This window comes from Crassostrea angulata, chromosome 2 (genome assembly GCF_025612915.1).
Source record: "Crassostrea angulata isolate pt1a10 chromosome 2, ASM2561291v2, whole genome shotgun sequence".
Classification (NCBI taxonomy): Eukaryota; Metazoa; Mollusca; class Bivalvia; order Ostreida; family Ostreidae; genus Magallana; species Magallana angulata.
Genome location: NC_069112.1, coordinates 8,955,174 through 8,961,494, shown reverse-complemented (window position 1 = coordinate 8,961,494; position 6,321 = coordinate 8,955,174).

Below are 6,321 nucleotides of genomic sequence, written 5' to 3'. Positions count from 1 at the left end.
TGTAAGAATCACAAGAAAATCAAAAGATTCCGAACATCTGTAAACAAATACAGGGTTAGATACAAACAGACGACTGTACGATTGATTTGCAGGTGACCTACGATACAAAATGTTTTTACTGCCGTTTGCAAGGCAAGTGTACGTTTGGTGCACGCCTGTTGTAACACAAAGGTGCAGTGCATACGGGTATCGCACGTTGCAAGTGCCAATACGACTTTAAACTGTATTGGACTCCTACAACCCGCACGGCAAAGGTCTGTTTGTCTTACGTTGCACTCTTGATCTCATCAACACGATATTTATACTACGAATCACAGGGGTCAAGCCCGTTTTAACATTAGTTTCAATGTAACCATAAATAAAGAAAGGGCTCGAACTCTGACCCAGATAAAAAAAAAACTACCAGCTCGCTTCAAAAGCCTAACAAATCAATTAATTGTTTATATACCCGCAATATGCATGTATTATTCATAAAAGTAATCTCTGAGATACACTCATGCCGAATTTCAAGTTGATGGGTCTTAAAATAGCCAAGATATACGTCAATATTCTCTCGAAGTCGCCAGTTTATTTTTACTCGGACATTTACCGGTCCAGGGCTCACGATGGGATTTTGCCTATGACAACAGCAGTGTTGCAACAAGTCGAAAAACATTCGCACTAATCTTTTAAAATCTCACATCAAACGTATGCTACTACATCCTTAAATTCCAATAAAATTCCTTAAATACTCTCCGGACTGAACTTTTACTCTACAGCCACATCAACTTCTGACCAGACCGGCCATTGTGATAGCAAATGTTAAACTCAGTTTCATTGTTTAATATTCCTGATTGTCCAATCAGAATTAGTCTTTCTCGAAAACGTCAAAATGGCTCGCCCTGTCAGAAGTTAATGTGGTTGCAGAATAAAAGTTCAGTATGGAGGGAATTAAAGGAATTTTATCGGAGTTTTTGTATGTAAGTAGATTAATAAGTAATTAAAATTAATGTTAAAACGGGCTTGGCCCCTGTTCTACGAATAGCCTCGGTATCCAAGACTGTCAAAACATGTAGCACACACATGAGCGCCAAACGTACGGCAAATTGTGACTGAGGCGTAAAGATGCCAATTTAGGTTTTTTGCACAAAATCTACAATAGCAAAATTATTCATTTTTCACCGGATGTAATTAACACCTAGATTTTCTGCGAAGATTCAAGAAAACAGACCGTCTGAATTTCTTCGCAGCACTGTTAAATAAGGGGAATGTTTACTATGACGTCACACAAAACAACAAGTCGTCACAAATGTTAATAAATAAAGTAATTTTCGATTTTATGGGTACGAAAATATTTATCTACATTTACATTTACAAATTACCTATGTTGGCAACTTTGTAGTCAATTAAGTCCAACTACGATAAATATAAACAACTGACTGCTCGCGTTGACTGGTCGAGGTGACGTCATACTGAAAATGGTGACTCATATTTTGTGTAGAGAGAGGCATATCAGTTAATCTTTTAACATGGAAAGACGCATTCATAAATGAACAGAAAATAGTTTTTAAACAATTATCATACAATTAAATTTTTATTCATAAACTTTCAATTAATCTTGTTTTGATTCGGCAGGTGATTATTTTTTAGAACGTGTGTTATTTTTTTTCTAGAGTGTTTACTGTACAAGTTTGATGTTTTTGAAATCAGGAAGCCTATCTAAATCCGCTTGCATGCACTAAACAAATCATTACGATCTTTTGGATATGCATTAAGGGATTGTTTAATTCATTAAAAAATAAAATTTGATTCATTAAAAAGTGCTGCTGCTTTAACGAAATCTATCGAATGAATTCATAAATACGTAAACTATTAAGTGAAGGTCATATAAATTCCAACCTGAGCTCATTTCTTTGATATTTATTCTAATAAAAAAAGAACTTTACACATAGCAGCAGTACTTTTTAAAGTCTACCTGAAAAGTAGAATTTAATTTTCATTTAAATTATCAATTCAAATAGGTGTATATTGAAATTTGTTTATGACCTCCATTCGGGAGAATTATCAACAAATGTCACGTGAATATCCATTCAGGGGACCACACTAAGTGTCATACAAAGAATTATTTACTAAACTGTTTCATTTTATACTACATTTATATATATATATATATATATATATATATATATATATATATATATATATATATATATATATATATCATGATAAAATATCTTTACATAAATATTTTGTAATAACTGATGCATCGTTTTATGAACATTTAAATCCGCTGATATTTTCATAGTCAGCCTTAACAGTGCTGCGATCACAAAATGCAAAGTTTCTTAAATAAATGCTCCAAAACCTAACTCTTAAAAAGTAATCAATTCTATAAACAATATAAGGTAAATCAAAGTACCTAAAGTACTGAAAAGCGGTAAGTCGGGAAGAAAGTGTTAAAAATATAACGATTGATATGAAAATACCTGGTAAATGTAAAGAATCATATTGTTCGTTATTGAGAAAAATGCACTTACTCAGAATTCTAAAATGATGTAGAATTTGGATATGTCCCAGTTACAGAATGCATATTTTTTAAAATGATTCATGCATGCTGTCGTATTACAGTGAACACAAAATGCTAATGACTTTTAAAAAAATCAAAGTAAAAGCATTTCGCAATTAATGTAAGTGTATCTTAATTTTTGAAGCATAGAATGAGTTATCCATTTGACTGTAAAGTCAAAATTTCCAATATAACAATCTGCCTTAAAGCATGTTTAAAAAATGCTTGATTTTAAAATTTTAGCAAATTTCTGGAAATCGAGATCATTTGTAGCAATTTTGTAATGATATTGCTTGTTAGTTTTAAGCAGATTTCGCTACTGTTTAACAGAGCAACAGAGTGCATGCTTCTTGTGAAGAAAATAAAGTAAAATACGATTGTCGCCAATAACATCGATCAAATGATGATTAATATTTATTTATGTTTATTTGCTAATTATCATCATTTCTTTATTTTTACATCTAACTACTTCCAAAATAAAAATAAAATGACGAACACTAAAAAATACACTGGCAAATTATGGTACCAATATTATTGCAAAATAAAAGCCAAAACGTTTTGACAAAAGTTAGATAATACTAATCGCATTACAGATCTGCCTTGCATGGAATTCTACTTATTCTTCAAAATATAAGCTTTGGTATTCGAACAATATTTCCAGCATTATTTTACAATATACCATTCAAAGACATTACCTGATGTTAGAGAACCAAAATGGAGTCGCTTCTTTTCATTTAAGCATCATCTAAACGGTCTCCTCTGGGGTATATTTTAGGGTATATCATTGAATTTGATGACGTCTAGCTAACATCTCATCAGACGTAAATAATATCGTGTTTTAATAAGTTTCATTAAAAGGATGTTGTCATGGACGCCTATGCACATGTCACGACAGTATTTCACGGTTGGTTCGCGTCTAAACCTAGCTGAGGATAAACTATTCCCGAATTCTCCTTTAAATTTAGACCGTTTCCTCTTGCGACAGGGGCTACCTTTTTATGGATGAAAAAAATGTGTAATATGTCTGACTATTCACGTTTTGTAATAATGCGATCTAGGTCATTGTTTGTGATGTGTAATGTTTTTTTATGGGAAGAAGGGTGATGAGTATTTTGCTTGTGGTCCTGGGCTTTTCAAACACACGTGAAACTTCGACGTAAACAAACTCTCGTGCCTTTCTGGATGTACCTATGCTTAGCGCTTTAAAAAGAATTGTAAACGCTAACACCCGTTTCCCGCCTACCCTTTACATCCATATATTTCGACATTTGTCATATATTCTTCAAAAACAAATTTATCTTCTGAAAAGTATGTTGAATTCCTGATTAATCTTAATCTTAATCAAAAATAAAATTTGTAGTCAAATTATTAATTCTTAAACAAAAGTTTTGGTTACGGAGGGGGGGGGGGGGGGGGAAATTCATTGAAATCGATCTCTAAGAGTGAGGATAATATTAATTAGCGGGCGATATGTGCATAAAAACTTAATAATCTCATGTTTACGTTAGATATTAAAGTAAAATTTCGTTTTCAATTCATATTTGTTAATTATTTTTCAAAAATTTAAAATGGAAAATTCTTCTTTTTTGGAATGCATTTAGGTCTGTAGATATACCCCCCCCCCCCCCCCCGAGACCCTTTGGTATATATATGCTTAATAAAAATATATAAAACCCCTCAAAATCAATTTTTGTTTCACGGGAGGGGGTGTTTCCGGGTTTTTTCTATTATGAAATGAGCTATTTTAACCCAAAATACAAAGTTATCACTTTTTGTATGACCAAATCATCAATACATAATGAAAATATACATAAAGGTTTCCATTATTATTAGTCCCCTACCGGTTTTCACCGGAGGGGACTATAGCTTTCCTCTGCGTCCGTCAGTCCGTCTGTCCGTCCGTCTGTCTGTCCCACTTCAGTTTTCCACACTTTTTTTCTTTATGCGTTTGAAGAATAATATGAAATTTGCTGAACAGCTTCAAAATGTCAAACTACAAATCGAATTTACACTTTTATAGCGTCTGGTTGACATATTTTCGAGAAAATCATTTTTTTATATTCCAATTTTTAGGTCACCTGAGTCACTCAGGTGACCTATTGCAATTGGTCTTCGTCCGTCGTCGTGCGTCGTGCGTTAACAATTTTACATTTTTAACTTCTTCTTGAAAATTCTAGGCCAATCGTTACCATTTTTGTTGTGAAGCATCTCAATGGTAAGAAGAATCTAAATTGTGAAATTCATAGCTCTACCACCCCTGGGGTGCCACGGGTGGGGCCAAATATGCAAAAAAAGTCAAATTTTCAAAAATCTTCCTCTCTACTTCCACACACGTGAGGAAAAAACTGAATGCATGGTTATGATGTCCATGAGGCCCTCTACCAAAATTGTGAAATTTATGGCCCCTGGGTAAGGGGTTCAGGCTCTAGGGTGGGGCCAATATGGCCAAATAGTAAAAATGTAATAAATCTTAGAAAATCTTCTTCTCTACTCTCATATATATTTGTTAAATATTAAAAGCATGATTATGATGTTCATGAAGCCCTCTACCAAAAAAGATAAATTCATGACCCGTCGGTCAAGGGTTCAGGCTCTAGGGTGGGGCTGTTAGGCCAAATAGTAAAAATGTATTAAATCTTAGAAAATCTTCTTCTCTACTCCCATATATATTTGTTAAAAACTAAATGCATGGTTATGATGTCCATGAAGCCTTCTACCTTAATTGTGAAAGTCATGACCCCTCGTTCAGAGGTTCAGGCTTTAGGGTGGGGCCGATATGGCCAAATAGTAAAAATGTATTAAATCTTAGAATCTTAGAAAATCTTCTTCTCTACTCCCATTTATATTTGTTAAAATCTAAATGCATGATTATGATGTCCATGAGACTCTCTACTAAAATTGTGAAATTCATGACCCCTTTGTTAGGTGTTCATGCTCTAGGGTGGGGCCAATATGGCCATATAGTAAAAATGATTTAAATTTTAAAAAATCTTCTTCTCTACTCCCACACATGTTGGCAAGAAACTGAATACATGGTTATGATATCCACTATCTCCTTTACCTAAATTGTGAAATTCATGGCCCCTGGGTCAGGGGTTCAGGACATGAGGGGGGGGGGGGGGCAATATGGCAATAAAGTGTTAATGCATATTATGTTTAAAAATCTTCTTCTCTATTCTCACACATCTGTATAAAAAAAAACCGACTAATAATTATGTTTACCAGGAAGTCCTCTACTGAAATTTTAATTTTCATGTCCCCTGGGGTATGGGTTTTGACTCTAGGGCAGGGCCAAAATGGATGTATAGATGTTAATGCATATAACGTTAAAAAATTATCTTCTTTACTCCCACACACCTGAAAGGAAAACTGAATTCATTATTTTGTAGACCAGATCTTTTAGTTTTTCACCAAAATTATAGGTTTCAAGGTTCTTTTTTAATTAAATGTGGTTGTCATTACAAATTATAAATTTTTCTACTCCAGTATGAAACCTAATTAATTATAGATGCAAATATGAGACTCCATGACAAGTTTGTGTATTGGATATATGCTACTCAGGTGACCGTAAAGGCCAATTGGCCTCTTGTTTAATGTTCGGGTTCGATATTCTGCATAACAGTGCATTGTTTTCACAAACCGGTAGGGGACGTGTATTGCTTATGCAATACTCTCAGAATGCTTGTTAAAAATAAATTTCATTAAAGAATTTTCAAAAATGACTTTTAGTTAGGAAGGTACACAATGCTATTGTTCGCAGTCCTATGTTAATTGTC